This window comes from Grampus griseus (genome assembly GCF_964374135.1).
Source record: "Grampus griseus genome assembly, chromosome: 13".
Lineage (NCBI taxonomy): Eukaryota > Metazoa > Chordata > Mammalia > Artiodactyla > Delphinidae > Grampus > Grampus griseus.
The window spans coordinates 72,301,535-72,323,671 of NC_139007.1; the positions used below are offsets into that span (position 1 = coordinate 72,301,535).

The 22,137-nt window shown below is 44.1% G+C and overlaps 1 protein-coding gene and 1 pseudogene across 2 annotated transcripts in view; both read left to right on the top strand.

The window, feature by feature from the left end:
• Positions 1-22,137, top strand: part of UST (uronyl 2-sulfotransferase) — a 288,827-nt gene that overhangs the window by 192,163 nt on the left and 74,527 nt on the right. The gene's annotated exons all lie outside the window — the stretch shown is intronic.
• On the top strand, positions 602-8,580 carry LOC309831822 (serine/threonine-protein kinase 3-like; annotated as a pseudogene). Its single transcript has 2 exons — positions 602-753; positions 7,921-8,580. The product of its transcript is annotated as a serine/threonine-protein kinase 3-like (transcript).

The window sequence follows — 22,137 nt, forward strand, 5'->3', positions numbered from 1 at the left end:
TCATAGCCCAATTTGTTTGTAAGTCCAACAAATTTAGCCTAGGTACCCAACTAACACAGTCAGTATGTATAGCAATAGTACTGTACTGTAATAGGTTTATAATACTTTTCACACAATACGTAAAAAACAAACACAGGATATAAAGAAAACATTTTTAATCTTACAGTACAGTACCTTGAAAAGCACAGTCGCAGCAGCTATATCACCACTGCTTTTACGCTTACTTCCAGACATCCTGGGCTTGAAATAAAGACCCTGTACCACTGTACTCTATACAGTACTGTACAGTGAAGTACAGAAAAGCACAACCACTTGTAGAGGATGCACACACATGACAATATACACCAGACACATGAACTAACTTGCCTGATTGGACATGTGAACTCACGTTCGCATCTTTGAAAGTTCACAACTTGAAGGTTCGTATGTAGGGGACTTACTGTGTAGACTAGGAAGGCAACTCCGAGAGGCTAAGTGGATAAGACCAAACCTTGAACATGAGGAAGTGTGTTAGGCTGCATTAGTTACAAGGAGTTCAGGTCCACTCAGGTTGCCTCAGGGGAAGAGAAAAGTAAGAGTTATCATTAGGATGTATCCGGTAATGAGAACAGAAGGGCCACAACTTCCAGCAAAGACCAGGAGATGCCACGCAGAGCCAGGCCACGTGGGAAGAGCAAAGAGCAGAGCGCAGCTCAGCCTCCCTGCGGGAAAACTAGAAGTGGTTCAGAACGGGAGCCGGGTCCGGCGGCCGGGGTATGTGGGCACCCGGTCAGCCCAGGGGTTCCCTTCTCCCCGTTCCCTGGTTATTGACACACTTCAGCCGCTTGCTGTGCTCTCCTCTCTGCTCCCACGACGGATGCTTCCTGGTGTTCCTCTGTAGCTCACATTCAGGCTTCTAAGAGTGACTTGTTCGTCCACTTGGTCACTCTGACCAGCCATAGGTCATGTTTGGCTGCCCCTGGGACAAGTCTCATCCGTGCTGTGTTCAAGGGCGTGGTCAGACAGATGGGACAGGATGGAGTCAACTCCAGGTATAGTGTTTGTGTTCATTTCCCATTACTGCTGTAGCAATTTACCACACACTTAGTGGGTTAAACTACCGACATTTCTAATCTTCCAGTTCTATAGGTCAGCAGTCTGACACCAGTCCCACTGGGCTAGACTCAAGGTGTTGGCAAAGCTGATTTTTTTTTTTAAGATTTTTTTTTTTTATGTGGACCATTTTTTTAAGTCTTTATTGAATTTGTTACAATACTGCTTCTGTTTTTTTTGTTTTGGGTTTTTGGCCGCGAGGCATAGTGGAATCTTAGCTCCCCGACCAGGGATCAAACCTGCACCCCCTGCATTGGAAGGGGGATTCTTAACCCCTGGACCACCAGGGAAGTCTCCAAAACTGATTCCTTTTTGAAGGCTTGAGGGGAAGACCCATTTCCCTGTTCATTTGGGTGGTTGAGCCGCCATGTCCTGTGGTTGTAGACTGAGATCCCATTTTCTTGCTGGTGGTCAGATGTGTACTGTTCTCATTCTCTAGAGGCATCTACGCTCCTTAAACCGTGGCTCCCTCCCTCCCAGCTTCCAAGTAACTGGTGGTGGGTTGAGTACCTCCCAAGCTTGACATTTCTCCCCCTTCTTCTTCTTTTTTTATTTAAATTTAATTAATTAATTTATTTATTTTTGGCTGTGTTGGGTCTTCGTTGCTGCACGTGGGCTTTCTCTAGTTGCGGTGAGTGGGGGCTACTCTTCATTGCAGCGCGTGAACTTCTCAATGCAGTTGAGGAGCACGGGCTCTAGGCACACGGGCTTCAGTAGTTGTGGCTCGCGGGCTCAGTAGCTGTGGCTCACGGGCTGTAGAGCACAGGCTCAGTTGTTGTGGCGCACGGGCTTAGTTGCTCCGCGGCACGTGGGATCTTCCCGGACCAGGGCTCGAACCCGTGTCCCCTGCGTTGGCAGGCGGATTCTTAACTACTGCGCCACCAGGGAAGTCCTCTCCTCCTCGCTTCTTCCATCTCATTTCTCTAACCAGCTGAGAAGGGTTCTCCACTTTTAAAGATTTCTGTGAACTGACTGGGCCCACCCAGATAGTCTAGAATCATCTCCCCATCTCAAGGACTGTAACGTTAATCACATCTGCAGAATCCTGTTTGCTGTATAAGGTCCCATATTCACAGGTCCCAGGGATTAAGGGTGTAGACGTCTTTGGGGTCTATTATCCTGCCCACCACAGTGTCACCTAGGACTGCGGGGACTGAGGGGCCTGTGGAGGGGTTGTGAGCATGACAGGCATTTAGAAACTTGGCTTGTCCCAGCCACTGGTGGGGAGCCCACGTCTGGCTTTCCACTGTGGCATGCTGCCATGCAGTGGCACCAAACTATGGCTTTCCTGTCTCTGGTCTGCAAAACCAAGGGGCCAGTCATACATTTTATTTTTACTCCTATGGGTGACTTATTCATCCATCCATCTACTCATTCATCATTCATTTATTCATTCAATAAATATTGATTTAGTATTCTGTGTGACAAGCACAATAATAACTGGAAATAAAACGCTGAGCAAAATTAGACCCCGTGTCTGTCCTCACAGAGCTCAGAGTTCTGAGAGGGAAACAGGTATTAATCCCCAAACCACACAGATTCATGTGAAATAGTAACTGCATCACATTTTATAACACAGAGAGATGTGCCACTGTCCAGGCATAGAATGGGGTAGTTGGCAAGTCTAGAAGTCAGAGAAGTGATGGTTGAACTGAGATGTGAAGGGAGAGAAGAGAAGGAAGAATATCCAGACATTGGGAACAGCACATGTAAAGGTCCTGTGGCAGAAGGGAGCAAAGTGAGCACGGGGGAAGAAGCAGGGAGGCCGGAGTGGGGTGAGGGAGGGAGACGGTGAGTGGCCTGGTGAGTGATGGAGGGAGGGAGAGCTGAACCCCACAGTGTGGGCAGGCAGGGGTCGGGCCCCACAGAACCTCCCAGGGCTTGTTCAAGAGGCCTGGGAGACACTAAGGGATTTAAAGCAGGGCTGGGGATGGGGGAGCATGTTTACGTGGGATCCTAAAACTTACATTTTGGAAAAGAATTACTTTAACTTCAATATACAGAGCAGAAAAGGGCTCCAGTTGATCTGAGGCTACTGCAGTGATCAAGGGGGAGATAAACAATCAAAAAGCAGGTATTTATGGAGCGAGGACCATGTGTGATGAGCAGCTCTAGGGGCAGGGGCGGTGATGGGGGCGCATTTACAGTGCGGGGGCCACCTCACTGCCCTTCCACTTGCTAACTGCCTGGCTGGCAACAGAAGACCCAAACTTGAGGAGTTGTCATTGGCTGGGACATGTTTAATTAGCAAAAGAATGATGCAGACACCGGAGAATTCAGGAGAAGAAACATCAGTGAGAGGTGGGATCTTTGCGGGAGGCTTCCTGGACGAGGTGGGAGCTCAGTCTTTGGGGACGGATGCGGATTCAGGCAGGGGTGAGGGTCAAGAGGACCGCAGGAGCAGAGCGTTTGTGTAAAAGCCCGAGAGCCCGAGGCTTGCCCTATGGTCAGCCACCCAGCTTGGCCGGAGCAGAGGGTTTAGGGAGGCAAGGAGCTTTGGGACTGAGAAGCGATTCTCCAGATGTCCCCGAGGGGGCTGCCAAATCAGCTTTGCCTGACCTGCTTTCTCAATGGAAGGTCCCATCAGGGGCATCAAATCCAAGCTGCCAGAGCACAGCCAGGTGCATCCCGCTGGCCACCTGTCAGCTGAGCTCATCTGCTCCGGACCCCCGCGTCTCCCTGTGAGTCAGCGACCAGCTGCAGCTGCCTCCTTGCTGGGGGCTCAGCCCTGCACCCCAGCTGGGACACATGGCTCAGATTTATGAAGGTGGTGGTTCTCAGCCTGGCCGCTCATTGGAATCACCTGGGAGGCTTTTCAAACTACCAGTGCCCGGGTCCCACACCCAAAGATTCTGGTTTAATCGGTCAGGGGTGCAGGCTGGGCCTTGGGACTTTTTAAAAGCCGGAAGTGAGGCCAACATGTAGCTAAGGCTGAGAACTACTGAGAAATAACAACACATCCATTCTTGTCTGTATTAGCAGGAGCTATTTTTACTGAGAGATATACCTCCCGCATATCTTCTAGAAGCTTACTTTCTATATCCTCTGCACATTTGGAAAAGCTCTACTTGCCTTGGCCTCAGGAATTTTTGTATTTGGTAGACTTTTAGTTGGCGTGTGCAAATAAATGTCGTTAAAGGAGCTTGATGGTATAGTGTAAGAATTGTTGTATTTATGAATACTCTGTGTAGGTCTTAAGTCAGGCTTTCTTTTAAACTGAAGTGGGAAACCAAAGAGTATATTATACTCTACATTTAAGATCTCACTTTAGGAAGCGTGCTTTAGGCAATAAAACAGAGTAAGTACTTTGATGAATAAAATATTTTAGCATGAAGACATCTTCTTATTTGGCCGATGAGGCATTTAGAATCCATTGCCATTTTTCCAGAGACGTGCGTCACTCTTTAGATGCAGGCCAGTTCATAAAATACAATAAATGCTAAATTTAAAGACATGGATGAATAGAACTACACTTTAAATGCCGTCAGGAAATGTTCTTTAAAATAATGTTTTTTAAATGCAGCCAGGGAGCTTGCTATTCAAAGAAGTTATGCAGTGAAGTTTTATATAAAGTAAAAAACGAACGGCTCGATTTAATCTGTGTTAAAATTTTGAATCTCATATCCTACACTTGTTTTCCAGAACCTGGCACACCTCTGTCGTTTTCCTCAATTTGCTTTGCCAAATTGTAATATTTTTTCACTGCCCAACTGTTTTACATACACAGCATAAATTCCCCAAAGGCAGAACGACCTCCAAACGTGTTCTGAAAAATATTTCGTGAACTCTAAAGACAGGAAAAGTAAGTGTAAAACGTCTAAGAGATTTATTGGAATCTCAGCTTGAATTCTAATTGCAAGTACTTATGAAAATGTCAAAATTAACGTGAAATGGCTGGCAGTTTTTCTAATAACTGTAAATTGAATTAGATAGTGTGTAATTGGAAAAACGCTTGCTTTGCTCAGGCTCTCTCAAAACAAGTCTTAGAATCTGTTAGCTGCCGCAGCCTTGCCCTCTAATGGCTGGAAGTTGAAGGACAAGGCTAAATAGCCTTGCCCTCTAATGGCTGGAAGTTGAAGGACAAGGCTAAATACTTCCGACTACAGGGAGGATAGAAACTAAGCAGAGGGATACGGTACCATGTCAGGAGACTCTTCCCTGACATGACATGAATCTTCATTCATGATTAAATGAAAGAATTTTAACCAAAGCCTACTCGATTTCAAGTCAAATGAAGCTTTTTAAAAATGACTCTGCATTTCATATTACAAACTAAAAACACAATGGAATTGTATCAACATGTAGCTAAACATTTCTATACTCATTTTTTTTTTTTTTTTTTTGCATTGAAGAGGAAGGTTATACCGGTATGACTTTTTTTTAAATTAATTAATTAATTTGTTTTTATTTTTGCCTGTGTTGGGTCTTCATTCCTGTGCTCGGGCTTTCTCTAGTTGTGGCGAGCGGGGGCTGCTCTTCGTTGCGGTGCACAGGCTTCTCTTTGCGGTGGCTTCTCTTGTTGCCGAGCACGGGCTCTAGGCGCACGGGCCTCAGTAGTTGTGGCACGTGGGCTCAGTAGTGTCGCTCTAGAGCGCAGGCTCAGTAGTTGTGGCGCACAGGCTTAGTTGCTCTGCGGCATGTGGGATCTTCCCGGACCAGGACTCGAACCCGTGTCCCCTGCATTGGCTGGCGGATTCTTAACCACTGAGCCACCAGGGCGGCCCCTGGTATGACTTTCATAGTGAGCTGGCTGCCCCTTCACCACTCTGCAGAGTTTTAAACACTCACTGCCAGTTTTTGAAATAAACTAAACTCTTGGATGAGACTTGTCAAAAGAATCAGCAGATGCATAAAAGAAAGTTATCAAGTTTAATAAGAGACAGAGGAAACTTTGTTGGCGATGAAATCTCACTATAATTATGGCATTCCATATCTGACCACTATTAATAAATAAAAACCCTATGAGATTAAGAAAAGTGATCTAAACCAAGACAATAGGGAGTTCCCTTGTGGCTTAGTGGTTAGGGGCTTTCACTGCTGCGGCCTGGGTTCAATCCCTGGTTGGGGAAATGAGATCCCTCAAGCCATACGGCATGGCCAAAAAAATAAAAAATAAACCAAGACAATAAGATTAACCTCAGCCAACCTTGATTACTGCTCATCTTTATTTCTCCAGGTAATTATTACTTGGTGTGAATTATATTTAGTTTTTACATGCTAATATAAATAATATGTATTTTTTACTTGTTAATATATATTGCTTCTAAAATCCTTCAAATTATTTCACATTTGTATGTCTTCTATGTTTAACTAAAATATAATTCTCTCAGATGATAGGACATGATCTCCTCTTTTAATCCCAGCACCCTTCACAGCCACCTGGCCAACACCCAGCCCAACTTTCAGTACATACTTAACAATAGATACAAATGTGGACCAAGCACCAATGTTTGCCTCCTCTCTCCACTTACAACTTCAATATATTTTGAACACCTGCAAAACGTCAGGCATTGTGATGGGAATAGCTGTGGCAAGATGAGCATCTGTTCCTACTCTCTGCCTCTACCACACACAAAGAAACCCATCTCCTCCTGTATCCCATTAATAGTGAGTGATACCCCTATCGGTTCAGTCACCCATACAAGAGACTCTGGAGTCATCCCTGCCTGCTTTCTTTCCCCAGCCCCCCAACCCATATGCAATCAGTCACCAGCTTAACCTGGAATCCTCCTGAAAGCAGAGCCTGAGGCAAGGGTTTGGAGGAAGGGTTTTAGAATTTGGACAGTGATCCCAGGGACTAGGAGTAGGGGACTGGAGAGAGGGGGAAGGAGGGAAGGTCAGCACAAGGGCGTGTCCTGACATTGGTCACTCCCGTGGAAACCGAGGCTCAAGCCTGCCAGCACTGTGGGAGGACAGGGTAGAATTTGCCCTAGAATGTTTCTGACTGAGGAAAGCAGAAAGCATTTACCCACTGCTTTCATCGTTTGTTGTCAGGTTCACCTCATGAAGCCTTAACTCCCCGCACATCTGGGCTGTGCACACAGGGGGGCCATGTGGGTTCCTCTGGGTGTAGCACTGGGAGCAGAAAGCGAGGTTGCTCTCAGGTTACTTCTGCATGAATCTCACGGCTGCAGCAATGGCTAGAGAAAAAGTGGCCAAGAGGACGGGAGGCAGGGCACAAGAGTGTCCAGTCCAGCTGCCAAGACTGTCGCTTCTTCCTCCTTGACGTCTCTCAGATCATTCCCCATCAGGGTCATCAACAAAGCCCTCCTCATGTTCTACCCAGATATCTGCAAAAGCCTCATAGGCTGTCAGCCTGGCTCCAGTTCATCTTCCAACCCACAGTCATAGCCTCTAGTGTGCAAATCTGACATTGTCCTTCTCCTGCTTAAAACTCTTCTGTGTCTTTCTGTTCCCTAGGTGTAATGTCAGCTATCGATATTGTTATAATATTATCATAATATTTAGGGTTGTTTGGCCTGAAGCGACCCAGCACTGGAACATGCAGGCTCTTTGGTGGTGCTAATGGCGGGAGGGCTCACGCCAAGGAGTATTTCCCAGAACTTCTGCTGGCAGTGTCCTTGTCCCGGCAGTGAGCCACAGCCACCCCCCGCCTCTGCAAGATACCCTCCAACACCAACAGGGAGGCCTGGCTCAGTCTCCTACAGAGTCACTGCTCCTTCCCCCTGCGTCCCGATGCGCACACTACCCTGTGTGTGCCCTTCATGAGTGGAGTCTCTGTTTCCCCCAGTCCTGTCGAAGTCCTGCAGTCAAATCCTGCTAGCCTTCAAAGTTTGATTCTCTGGGAATTCCTCCTCCTGTTGCCAGACCCCCGGCTATTTTTTTGATTCCCACAAACCCACCACCAACATTCAGGAAGCCAGAACTTTGTTCTGATGATTTCACCAATTTTTTAAAAAGTGCCTAGTGAAGAATCCTGAGCAGAGAGCTACTGCAACACAACTTTTACAGCACCCTTTTATCAGGAATGCAAAACCTGTATCAATTTTAAGAGACTTGATCACAGAAGCTATGGAAATCAAGGCTAAAAGACATGAGGAATAGAGCGAGAAATGGAAGAGGAAGAAGAAAATTCGGATGAAGATGAGCTGTATTCCCACACCATGGTGAAGACTAGCTCAGAAAGCGTGCGCACCATGAGGCCCACAAGCACGATGAGTGAAGGGGCCCAGACCGTGATTGAACATAACAGCACAATGTTAGAGTCTGACTTGGGGCCATGGTTATAAACAGTGAGGATGAGGAAGGAGATGGAACTATGAAAAGAAATGCAACTTCACCACAAGTACAAAGACCATCTTTCTTGGATTACTTTGATAAACAGGACTTCAAAATAAGAGTCATGAAAACTGTAATCAGAATATGCATGAACCCTTCCCTGTGTCCAAAAATGTTTTTCCTGATAACTGGCAAGTTCCTCAAGATGGAGACTTTGACTTTGGGCTTCCCGGGTGGCGCAGTGGTTGAGAATCTGCTCCAATGAAGCGGGCACGGGTTCGCTCCCTGGTCCAGGAAGATCCCACATGCCGTGGAGCATCTAAGCCCGTGCGCCACAACTGCTGAGCCCGTGTGCCTAGAGCCCGTGCTTCGTAACAAGAGAAGCCGCCACAATGAGAAGCCCGCGCACCGCAACAAAGAGTAGCCCCCGCTCGCCGCAACTAGAGAAAGCCCGCGCACGGCAACGAAGACCCAACACAGCCAAAAATAAATAAATTTATTTTAAAAAATATATTATCATAATACTTAACCAAAAAGCATCACAACCACATGTGAATCTACAATTATCTCAGTAAAAAACTTCAATGAAAAGAAGCTTCACAAACCAAGAGAAAAAGGATAAGTTAACCAATGAATAGCATAGGAAAAATGCAAGTGAGAATGAGCCAGTTTTGGAAACAGGATGTGAGAAGCATGGTTTGATTAACACGTATTTATTTAGGAAAGCAGTAAGTCAAGGCTGCCAGGACAGGACCAGATAACTGAGAGTCTTGAAAGCTGCAGAAAGGACTTGAAAATTCATCACAGAAGGCAGGACTCAAGCGTCTTGAGCAAGGAATTAAATGTCAGGATGTGAAATGCTGCTTCTAAGTTGTGTGTTACACTTAGAAAGACCTTCTTTGCTCTGAAGCTATTAAAAGAATTCTCCATGGTGTCTTCCGGAGTTTTTGTTGTAATTCCTGTTGTCTAGTATAAAATCTTTGATCCATCCTGCTGTCAGGTGTAACATATGAATCCAATATCTTTTTTTTCCCAGATGGTTAACAAATTATCTCAACAACCTTTACAGAATAATTTATTTTTTCACACTAAAGTGTCGCCTTTACCATGTAATAAACTCTTATTTTTGGAGGGATCAATTTTTTGACTTTTTATGTTATTCCATTGATCTGTGTCTTTAGGTATAGTAGAACACTATTACATATATGTGTGTGTGTGTGTGTGTGTGTGCTCTTGTGTGTAAACTAATATATAATCACATAATATACATTTTATTATATAATAGACAATAATATCATCAATACAATTAATGTACTATACAATAACTATTATATACTAAATATTTTATTATCTGGTAGGCTCTAATCTCTTCTCACTAATCTTTCCCCTAACTGTTCTAGCTCTTTCGTCTTTGTTGATTTTTCTATAGAAACTTTAAAATCAGCTTGTTCAGCTCTCCCTCCCCCCACGTACATCCCCAGAAAACATTAAGTTTTAGATGGACTTGAGAAGCACCGTGGGAGACCTTGAGTGACACCGCATCTCCCACTGTGCTCACTCTTAGCCCTGTGTGATCAGCACGTTCGCCGGATAAGTGTTATTTCTCCTTTACTTGTGGGAACTAAGTTGAAGTCAGCAGATAAAACCCCTCACTTGAATTGTTCTGACTTAATATGCATCTGAGACTTTAACTTGGTCACTTCCAGCTGCTCCCCTCATTAAATTCAGATCCCTAATATCATACATTAGTATATGCCTTTTACCTTTGTGTGCAAACTCCAGACGTGAAAGCCTGAGTAATTCATCATTTACTTTGAATGGAGGGTTCTGTTTCTGGCCCTTCACAGGTGGGCTCCTCCTGTCACACAATATTTCTTTCTTTCCATTAATACCTTGGCCCTGCATCTTCATCGGGTTCTCGCATTCAGTCTTCTGTGGGCATCCTGCGAGAGTTTTGTGCAGCCAGTTTCCTGCATCTTGCCTATTCTCTGTTTGCCCAATCTGATCACTCTGCAATTGAAAACACTTGAATAATATACATACATCATCAATATACCACTACCCTGATTTTTTTTGGAAAGTTCTTCCCCTTCATCCATTCAGTCCAATCGGCACTGAAACCCCTTTTATTTTGTTTAGAATGTCTCTGCAGCGTCGCTCACCCTCTCTCCGTTGCCACTGCCATTAGCACTGTCTTTAATGTTTTTCAGTGCTGGAACAGCCTCCTAACTAATCTCCTCTGATTTAGCCACTTTCTCGCCCTTTCACCTTGTATAGTGCTGCCAGATTCGTTTTCCAAAGCAGCACTTCACATCCTGTCATTTAATTCCTTGCTCAAGAAGCTTGGTGTGTCCTGCCTTCTGTGATGAATTCTCAAGTCCTTTCTGCGGCTTTCAAGACTCAATAATCTGGACCTATCCTGCCAACCTTGACTTACTGCTTTCCCAATTAAATGCTAATTGAACCAAGCTTCTCAAATTCTCTCTTGAGAACAGGCTCCTTCCCATATCCTTTCTTTTCCTTATGTTGCTACCCTAAGCTGGAAAGTCTTCTTCTCGTTTCTCTCTCCATCCATATCCTATCCATCCTTCAAAATCTCATCACCATTCTCTCTTGATCCCAACCTTTGGGTCACTGTTCCTTAGTACCTGAATACTTAACTCGATCCTCATAACACAATCTTATGAGATTATTATTATGTTATCATGATCTCAATTTAATGATGAGCCTGTTGCTCAGGAAGGTTAAGCAACTTGCCCAGAGTTAAGTTACATCCATGAAGTGATGGAACTAGGATTCAGACTCCGGCAGTCTGGCTTCAGAGGCCGTGTCCCTAACCATCATGCTGAACTGCCTCTTTTCATCCTGTGTGACTCTCAGCTTGTTTCCTTAGTCCTTTCTCAGCCTGACTGTCAAGTATTCCATCCGCTGTTGGTCACGTATCATCTTCCCTGCTTTGTATACATCCCATTTATTGCTTCCCTGGAGCCCATCATGTAGGAAGGACTTAATAGGATTTACTGCATATGCGCAGGGAACTTAGCGGCCTTACTCACCAGCATTTCTTCAGCACCTAAAAAAAGTTTTTTTAAAAATAAAAGAACAGGATCTGACACATAGTAAGTGCTCAAAGATTATTTGTTGAATAAATGACTAAATGAATATTGGATGGATTCACAGTTTGATAAATATATGACCATGTCAGTGTATCCTTCTCAAGTTTTTCCATTCATATAAATGTGCACATCTGTATTTTATGTACAGGTCTCTCAGTTGCCTCTAGGCCATAACTGATGATTAGCTGGATTTTTTTTTCTGGATAAAATGGGTGCTTAGTTGTTATCAGCTAAGTTAGTTGTTGCCTCTACGGATCTAAAGGCACTTCCCAGGGCACGGCAGGTCTTGGAGTTCAGCTCTCTATTATAGCTGATGAAATTAAGTTACACCAATTTAATTAGACTAATATTTTACTATCAAAAGCAAAAAGAAACACTTTTGCTAGGTTTAGCTGCCTTAGCAAATAGTACTTTTAAACTTGAGGTCTATAGCACTTGATTATTTATAAGTAAATAAAATGTTATCGATAATCCAACAAAATTTAATTGTTAGAAGTGTTTCTTCTTCGTGAAAAAGTTCTTCTAACCTGGCGAAGGGCATTATTTGCTTCATACCCTACTCCTGAAGACTACTTTGGTTTCTACTTTTCATCCAGTATCAACTTTAATATTTTGGCTCAAAGATACCTCAAGTAATCCTCTCTAAATGTTATTAGTGGAAGTCAGGCTTCTGCAGAGCAAAACCTGTATTTAATTTATTTGCAAAGCCACATTTAGCATTGCGAATTTTAAAATTCAGTCAAAATAAATGATTTTACATCAAGGGCTGAATTAACACCAAGTTTTCGAAAGGCTTTTTTTCTGAGAAATTCAAAGCTTCTCATTAAGTCTACAGCCTTCCAAAATTGTGCTGTTCTCCAAGATAGCCCTATTAGTCCCATTTTGCAAATAACAAAATTGTGGCAAGAAGCAATTAAATGTCTTTACCAGGGTCTATTGGAATGGTGTCATACTGGGTAGGCCCTTGACTTATAATCACACCATCGTTGGTAAATTAGAAGAGGCTACAAACAAAGAAGGAAGAAAAAAGATTAGGAAGGAGGAAGGCAAATGTAGGAACAGGATTTGTCATCAGGGCTCTTTTAACATGGGGTCCCAGGGAATTGAGAAAAGGGAGGGGAAAAAAAACAGACCTTAATTAATCATAGTACTTTTTAAGGCAGAAAAGAAACATGGAGGGCTTCCCTGATGGCACAGTGGTTGAGAACCCGCCTGCCACGGGTTCGAGCCCTGGTCCGGGAAGATCCCACATGCCGCGGAGCAACTAAGCCCGTGAGCCACAACTACTGAGCCCGTGTGCTGCAACTACTGAAGCCCATGTGCCTAGAGCCCGTGCTCCGCAACAAGAGAAGCCACCGCAATGAGAAGCCTGCACACCGCAATAAAGACCCAACACAGCCATAAATAAATAAATTTATTAAAAAAAAAAGAAACATAGAGGTTATCTCATCTCATCCACTCATTTAAGGAGTTAGGACTGGAGCGTGAAGGTTGGAAATACCACATGGAGCTGCCCTCATTATGATGGTGTTGACTGTAAAGGCTAAGCTAAATCAGATATTTATCAGAGAAAGTGAATTTAGAAATAGAATATCATGAACAAATTTGTGAAATATAAGAAAGTCTGAAAAGGGTGTATGTTAAGTTCTGGAACAAAATTATAAAGCCCGGAAGTGACGGCCATCTCCTAAACTTTTCCAGTCTATTGCTCACCAGTCTCCTTATTATGACAGCCTAGTTCAGTTTCATGCTTGTGCAGAAAAGGAGGACACAGTCATCTCAAGATGACCAGATCACCATGGTGGACCCCCTGTCACCACCCCGCCACACACACACACACACACACACACACACCCCTACACATGCTCACTCACACTCTCTCAGTGACTGAAATTGACAGCTTTTTTTTTTTTTTTAATGTTAAACTCTTCTTCCTGGGTTCTTTTCTTTAATTATAAATAAAACTGGTAGGTCTGGCATTTTGTTACCAGCATCTTTTAATGAACCTACCCATCCACAAGGTTATGTACGTCTCGTGCATAAATGTTTGGACTATTTATATTCTGATATGGTTAATTCATTCTCTCTTTCTTTCAACAAGTATTCAGCACCTACTCTGTAGCCAGTGCTTTGGCAGATACTGAGAATGCAGTACTGAAAAGCACAGGTTCCAGCTTTCATGGAGTGTCTAATCTGTCAGGGAAACAGACATTAAACAAGTGACTGGAAGAGGTGATCAGGCTGTGGGAATAGTATGTACATAAATCAAGAGTCCCAGGTACTACAAAACTTATATGGATGGAGTTTTAGAAGGCAGGGCACAGGGGTATGCTATGCAGATGGAAAGGTGGGCAGGGGCAAATATATCATAAGTATGTGAGGCTTTATTCTGAAAACAATGGAAAGTCTCAGGTCGAATTGTGGTCAGGGAGGGGGGCATGACATGACAGGATTTGCATTTGAAATCTTGTGCAAGGGGAAGATGCTTGGAGTAGGGCAAGATAAACTATTTTGGTTTGGAATAGAATTGGCACGGCAGAGGAGACTGATAGGAATGAAAAGATTCAGACACATGTCTGAGGTAGAATCAGTCATTGCTCCTTGAGTGATCGAATGTGGAGCTGGAGGATGAGGGGAGTTAAGGAAGATCCTGGGTTTCTGGTTGGAGCAATTCGATGGAGGGTACTACTGTAGGTGGGGAATACAGGTACAGAGGGGCGGGAGAGATATGCTGAGTTTCAGATGCTCACGTGAATGGAGACATCCAGCAGTCAGAAGAGAGGGCTGGGCTAGATATATAGAATTGGAAATTATCAGTATCCAGAGAAAGGGTAATTATATATACCTATCTGCATATATCTACATCTATATCTATATCTATATTCCATGAGGGGTGAGATCATGTCTGGAACAATGGCGGTGCTCACTGATTATTTGCTGAAAGTTGTTGAATTGAAGCCATTTGGTGAAATCAAGGATGAGGATAAAAAGCCTGTGGGTCACCCATTTTTTAGCACTCTTTGAGGAGTGGGAAACAAAGGAAACAAGAGCGTCAGTCCCAAGAAGAGGATAACATAGAGATGTGGCATCAGAGAATCAGAGGGAAAAAGTCTTGAGAAGGGAGGATAGTTCATCATTGTTGAAAGTGGCTGGGAGGGGCAAGCAAAAGAAAACTAGAAAAATGGAGATAGTGATGGAAGTGTTGGTCTGCATTGCCCTGGTGAGGTAGGCAGAGGCACCCCTGGGTTGATAGTCATCGTCTCTCCTAAAGAGGATGTTCTCTCTCGGGATCACTTACCAGGGGAAGAAGTAGGTCCTCAAGGGCAAGGGAATCCCACATCACTCTTCTTTTTAAAAAAATAAATATTTATTGAGAACTTGCTATATGCACAGTCTAAAGTGACTAGCATGCTAAGTTCCTCTGAGAAGCAGAAGCCAAGATGAGATTGGACATGCAGAGATCTACTGGGAGAAATGCTCGTGAGGGAAAAGGGAATTGGAAAAAGACATCATACCTGCTATAGGTCTGACCCCGTGAAGAGCAGAGAAGGAAGAATTGGGTAGGCAGAAGCTCAGACTACAGTGCAGCTCTAATAAAGTTTTGGCCAAGCCAGTGGGGAATCTTTAAGCCAAAGTCATCCATCGGAGGAGTCCTGCAGCTTGCAGGAATGGACCTGCTATAACCTCCCTGCCAGTCTTTGGCTTAGAGCAGCCCGTGGCCTCAGCAGGAATGGGGTGATAGACTCAGAGCAAAGCATCTCGGACCATTGGTCAGTTACTCTCCCGACAGCAGGAGAGGTTCATACCTGCCACACGTACACTATCTCATGTAATCTTTACAGCATCCCTCTAAGATAAATATTATTATGCCCGTTTCACAGATGAGACACTAAGGACTACAGAAGCCGTGTAACTTGCTTAAGTTTACACAACTAGTAAGAAGCAGAGCCTGGGTTTCAACCAATGGTGCTCTGGAGCTGGCTTGGACTGGCTCTGAGCAACTGTTAAATTTTCAGGAATTGTGCTATTTAGTTGACATCAAGATGGTGGCTTGAATTTGGCCATGGTAGGCGTATTCACACCATGGAAATCTGCAAATGCTGTAAATCAGGTCTTCTTTTTTTCAGGAAGGGTGGTTGTTATACATTTACCACTGATAGCCACTGGTGGCAGATCAGTGGTAGATCATATGCCACCGATCTGAATCCAGGTCATCTGACTCCAGAGTTGCCCCTGCTGAGTAAGTATTTACCTTCGAAGGTAGCACGGATATACGTACATTCCTCTACTGATGATTAGGGATTGGTAATCTATGAAATTATGTAAAATGTTGGGTCTGGTACAGTTACATCTGTTACCACTCATATGAATTCCTGCATCTTACATTTATAAAGGCAGACACTACTGGAAAGTGTGTTTCAACCTCAAGATGACCTTTGAAGAGGACTGTAACATCCATTACAGCCCAGTGATGTAATTGATATTCTTCCTGCCTACTCCCACCCACAGACCAGAGGATATATTAATTACCTGCCTGCCTGGTCACTGGCAGCTTATTGTGAAATTGTTTATCCTCCCAGCTCTGCACTCTCCAGCCTGGGAAATAAAATTTGCATGCTGTCTGTGTCATGTGCTCCAGAGTCTGAGAGCACAGCATCCGTAGAGAACAACCCAAGAAAGGTTAGGATGAAAAGAAGCCCAGGGACTTTGGCCGCTGTAGAAAGTAATGTGCCCTAAGTGTCCCTGAGAGTCAGAAGACGCAGGTTTCAGAGTCACTTCAAACTGCAAAATATGAGAGCTACTAAAAATATTTCTAGTGCACATGACCCAGCTGAGGAAGCAGCTTATGCCGGGAAGCCTGCCTCCAGATGAAAACGCAGGTCTGTCGTGACAGCAACCCTTGCCCTCAAGCAAAGCTCTCTGAAATCTCCTGACATTGCAAAAGAATCTGTGAATCACCACTTCTGCACCACTTCCAAAAACGTTTCTTCCTTATTATTTTAAAATACTTTTTAGGGCTTCCCTGGTGGCGCAGTGGTTGAGAATCCGCCTGTCGATGCAGGGGACACAGGTTCGTGCCCCAGTCCGGGAAGATCCCACATGCCGTGGAACGGCTAGGCCCATGAGCCATGGCCGCTGAGCCTGCGCGTCCGGAGCCTGTGCTCCACAGCGGGAGAGGCCACGGCAGTGAGAGGCCCGCATACCGAAAAAAAAAACACTTTTTAAATAAAAAAGTAAGAGAGAGGCCCTTTTCTTGGCACTTGGGACCATCAGGGAATAGGACACAAATTGCTATTGCTGTGGAGCTCACGTTCAATTTTTTTTTTTTTTTTTTTTTTTGCACGCGGGACTCTCACTGTCGTGGCCTCTCCCGTTGCGGAGCACAGGCTCCGGACGCACAGGCTCAGCGGCCATGGCTCACGGGCCTAGCCGCTCCATGGCATGTAGGATCTTCCCGGACCGGGGCACGAACCCGTGTCCCCTGCATCGGCAGGCGGATTCTCAACCACTGTGCCACCAGGGAAGCCCCATGTTCAAGTTTTATTCCTTGCTTCAACCCTCTTCATCTTCATCAGATGTGTATGTGTTCATTTATCAAACGTGTATCATTCAGCCAAACAGGCACTGGGCGTCTGCTCTGGGCCACGTGCAGTGGTAAGGGCTGGGGAAACAAGATAGACTTTGCTCTTAGAAATACAGTCTAAGGGGAGAGGCAGGCACATAGCCCTTGGGTCCTAACACCAGGGCATTATCTACAAGCATCAGTGGACGGCTGTGGAGGTCATGCCTGGAGGCTTCCTGGAGGAGATGACACGAGTTGAGTCTTGCTGGATAAGTAGAAGGCAGCCAGGCAGAGAGGGGATAACTTGAAACGGCTTGCTGCATAGGAGGAACTAAAGACAGCAAAGGTTGCTGGGGCATAAAGGATGAGGCGGGAACAGGAACCCAAGGTTGGACAGGTAGGCAGAGCCTGCATCATGATGTCATTAATTTCAGTTATTTAAAAAACAGGACAGCCTCAACTTCCTGACCTTCATTTCGGCTGCTGTTCTGCATTGAAAGACAGGCAGGAAGCCAGAGGAGGCCGCCTCTCTGGTCTCTGACCTGCAGGTGTAGACCTGCGAGGTGATGCACTGTCTCATGCTCCCTGCCCCCTCCCAGCCACGCCCCAGCCCTCTGCACTTCAACACTGCAACTCGCCTCTTTCCATTGCCAAATCCACTCTTCAAAGGAGACCTCTGCCTGTTTCCAAGGATGCAGCTAGTTGGTTCCTCCTCCACATTGCCCTGCTTCCGGCCAATTCATGGTAATTCACTGGTCTGTCAGTCAGCAGCTCAGAGCCTGCACTCTCTCCCACCCACATTCCAACACCCTTTTACCACCAGTGAGTGAGCCAGGAGTGGGCTTTACAGCCGCTTCTGCTCCTCTGGAATGGCCCTTCTAGAAATGTAGGAACCTCATCAGTCCTCCATCAGCCAGTAAAAATGGGATAATAGATGTTCAAAGGCTTTGAAAATACAAGAAACACGTAATTCACAGTGTTCTTGTTATCATTTGAAGCCTCTAGACTTCTAAAGCAGCAATTTATGGCTTTGTGGGAACTTCACGAAGGTGGGGTTCTTTGACCTCAGTAAGGGCCCCCAAATAAAAACCTTGGTTAAAAAGTTTAAAAAGTTCAAAAGGATTTAGGACAGTGAAGGGAGGGAAGAACCGAGGTGGATTATTGAAGTCAGAAATTTCAGGGCCTTCCCTCTGTGAAGGAGTAGCTAAGCCACAGCAGAAATCCAACACCTGGGTCTCCATTACTTTTTACAAACTGCATTAGCATTTTACCAGTACTGTAGACTGATTTGACGGAGGGCCAGGGCATTAAGCGGGAAAAAAAGTAACCCATGAGACCCTTACCGAAATAATGGATAAACAAAAATGATTGGTCTTTATCCTCGTTCAAATAAACTGAAAACAACTTGGATTGCGTTAATAGAAGCATCTGTTCTAACAACAGCAAATGCAGATTATGTGTCTTCAACTCTGTCCCGTGTCTTTCCAGGTTAACAGATAACTTACTAAATTAAGGCAGCCATGTTTACTCTTCCAAAACGGGACCTGTAAAACTGAGACATCAAAGCCCAGCCAGGGCCATTGACCATTCTCATTTGAGAGGTGAAGGCTTTGTCTAATCTTCACATCTCTTCCTTAAATACAAGAGTTAATAATAAGTTGCCAGTTCATATGGTAAATAACAAACTTTCCTGAGCTTTTGGGTAATCAGTGAGTTTTTACTTTATTAATTCCACTCCTCTCCATTTGTAATGTAGCTGGAGGAACATTTAAGTCAATGGAAATGCAACTAAAGAAACAGGGCCACTTTGTGAAGAAATTTCACACTTAAATATAAAAAGAAAAATATGTGTGTAGGGTAATAAAGTTCAAAGACCGTTGCTTCCTTTGTTCTTTTTAATATTTTATTTGGAATTTGGCATTAGAGTCAGGACAACCCACAGTAACCAAAATAGACTTTCGTATAAAAAATACTAAAAAGGGTTATACACCAAAATATTTTTCTTTTTATCTATTATATTTTAATTCCTTATATCTTGTATTTTAAAATATTTATATTTGTGTGGCAGATTTATGGTTGCTTTTTATTTTCCTTTTTTCGCTTAACTGTATATTCTATAATAAACATGGGTTGCTTTTTTTTTTTTTTTTTTTTTTTGCGGTACGCGGCCCTCTCACTGTTGTGGACTCTCCCGTTGCGGAGCACAGGCTCCGGACGCGCAGGCTCAGCGGCCATGGCTCACGGGCCCAGCCGCTCCGCGGCATGTGGGATCTTCCCGGACGGGCACATGAACCCGTGTCCCCTGCATCGGCAGGCGGACTCTCAACCACTGCGCCACCAGGGAATCCCATGGGTTGATTTTATAATAAAAATATTGGAGGAGCAAGGCTAAGCTTTGACACCAAGAAGATCTTTCTTGCTTTGGAATTTGAATAGTTAAACAAATTAGTGCATTAAGATTGAGAAGCCAAAGAAAACATTCAGGGACAAGTTAACTGGATGCTACTTCTCTATTTACCTGTCTGACCTCGTTCACATGACACCAGGGTGTTCTCATGGATAAAATTATAATCCCAGATATACAGACTTTCAGATTCATATTTTCCATCTTAGCGCACAGAAGCTTTACTTTGGGGCTTTTGCAGAAAATTCTTGTGTTTCAGTCATTTGCCTTTTCTCTGTGAAAACCAGTAGGGAACAGTAGTAGGCGCTGATCACCCCCAGACCCCCAGAGAACAGTGCTAGGAGGCTCTGTATCCACTGATTGAGAAGTTCTTTTAAAGCACCAACTTCTTTCTAAAACAGTTTGGATCAAATAATGAGACTGGCTGCGAACCACAATATTTGTAAGAGGTGTAAATTTGAAATCTGCAGTGATGTTCTTTTAGGAGTCTGACCTAGAAGTGGAAAGAGGAGAATGGGCCAAGTTTATTGAGTAGGGCCTGGAACTGATGGTACTTCCTCATTCACTTGAGAAATGCTGGCTGAATATCTGCTCCGGGCCGGGCACCCTTCAAAGCCCTGGGACCACTCTGAACAACACAAAGTCCCACCTCTCTTGGAGCTGATACCCTAGTGAGGCGAAACAGATAGTAAACAAATAGATAGACAAATAATAGGCAGTAGTCAGGTGGTGATAATTGTCCATGGATAAAGTCCAGGAGAGTCTATGAACTCCAATAGAGGAAAAAACTACGTCATTATTTTCACTAACTTAGCATTTCCTTCATTTTTGAATATAGGCAACAAACTATAGCAGTATTCACAATACCTATAATGTCACCAATAGAATTCATTTCTGTTTTATATCAATTACTCTTATTGGAGATCTCTTTAAGTAACCATTCACACTACCATAATACCTGGATTGATATGATGGTAGATATTAGACCCACTGAGAAATCTTGTTATTTAATATTTTAACAAGCACATATATTACTTACCCCAACTTTTTAGTATTTTGATAAATAATTCAATATATTTGGTTTTCTTTCTACTATCATATGTTTTATTTTACACATTCAAGCACGTTGATCTGAGAAGTGGGTCCTTAGACTCCACCAGACTGCTGAGAGGTCAGTAGCAGAAGCGCTTTATGCAATCTTCCCTTATCTCCTCAGAGTTGAAAGGGCTGGAATTGAGCACAACTGACAGTTTTTACTGCTCCGTCAAAGACATTCTTAAGTTAAAAATTTTTTTGAAGTATGTGCAGTGGTGAAGAGTACCATGATATCTAGTCAAGTCTGGTCCACTGTCTTTTCTTTTTTTAATTAATTAATTAATTTTTGGCTGCGTTGGGTCTTCGTTGATGCACGTGGGCTTTAGTTGCGGCGAGCGGGGCCTCCTCTTTGTTGCGGTGTACAGGCTTCTCATTGCGGTGGCTTCTCTTGTTGTGGAGCACGGGCTTTAGGCGCACGGGCTTCAGTAGTTGTGGCACGTGGGCTCAGTAGTTGTGGCTCACCGGCTCTAGAGCGCAGGCTCAGTAGTTGCGGCGCAGGGACTTAGTTGCTCCGTGGCATGTGGGATCTTCCCAGACCAGGGCTCAAACCTGTGTCCCCTGCATTGGCAGGCGGATTCTTAACCTCTGCACCACCAGGGAAGACCCTGGTCCACTGTCTTGATTCATGCTAATGAGCCAACCACTTATCACCACCGTTTTGCACCATCAGTGCCAATGTTGACACCATCAAAAATACAAATAACACCTTAGTATGATTATGAAAATAGTTTTGATCTTGTGGACCCCTAAAAGGGTCTCAAGTCCCGCCAGCAATCTGTGGACCACACTTTGAGAACCACTGTGCTAGATTAAGTGTCAAGTACAGAAGTTCTTTTAAGCACTTGAAACCACCAAGGGGACTCTATTTGCGTAAAAATATTTGTTGGTGGTTGTTGTAGTTTGCTCTCCAACTCTTTGAAATGGAATTTTTTAAATCTTGGTAAAAAATAATCTTCTGTTGACAGTTTTGGATGGGCCAGTGCTGTAGTACAAGTTAGGAAATACATCTTACGGCAGAGACATATGCCCGCTGTCCATATCCAGTACGGAGGGTCTTCACCTCCTTCATGTCGTGAACTGCTTTAGCAGTCTAGTGAAGCCTACGGACCTCTCAGAATAATGTTTTTAAATGCAAAACAAATCATATTGAAATACAGTTATAGCCCCACACCCCTTTGCGAGGGTGGGGGAGTGTGTGTACTCTGTACTCCAAGTTAATAACCACCTGCTTCCCTCAGTCTTTACTGGCAAGGAGAAACAGCTAGGGATGACATTTGTTTTTTAATGCATTTGTTTGCATGTCAGTTGACATCTTAAATCCCCAAATTCTGACTATAAATGAGATAGATTTAGACCTAGCAAGTCCAGAGCAAGAATGTAGAATAAGGAGAATGATTTTCTCCTCCACCTTCTATAGGACTGAGCGGCACATACCTCCTGCTAAATCCTGCCTCTCTCTAAAGGAGAACGGTCGTGGGCTGCAGACAGAAAGGTCTTGGGCACTGTCTCCCTAATAGTCTAGGACTACCGAGGGTTCTCTAGTGGGACTTTCTAAAATGTTGGTTACTCTTTTTGAAAAACGGTAATCGTTTCATATCAATAACTCCCTTCCTTTTCTCTGCTTCTTA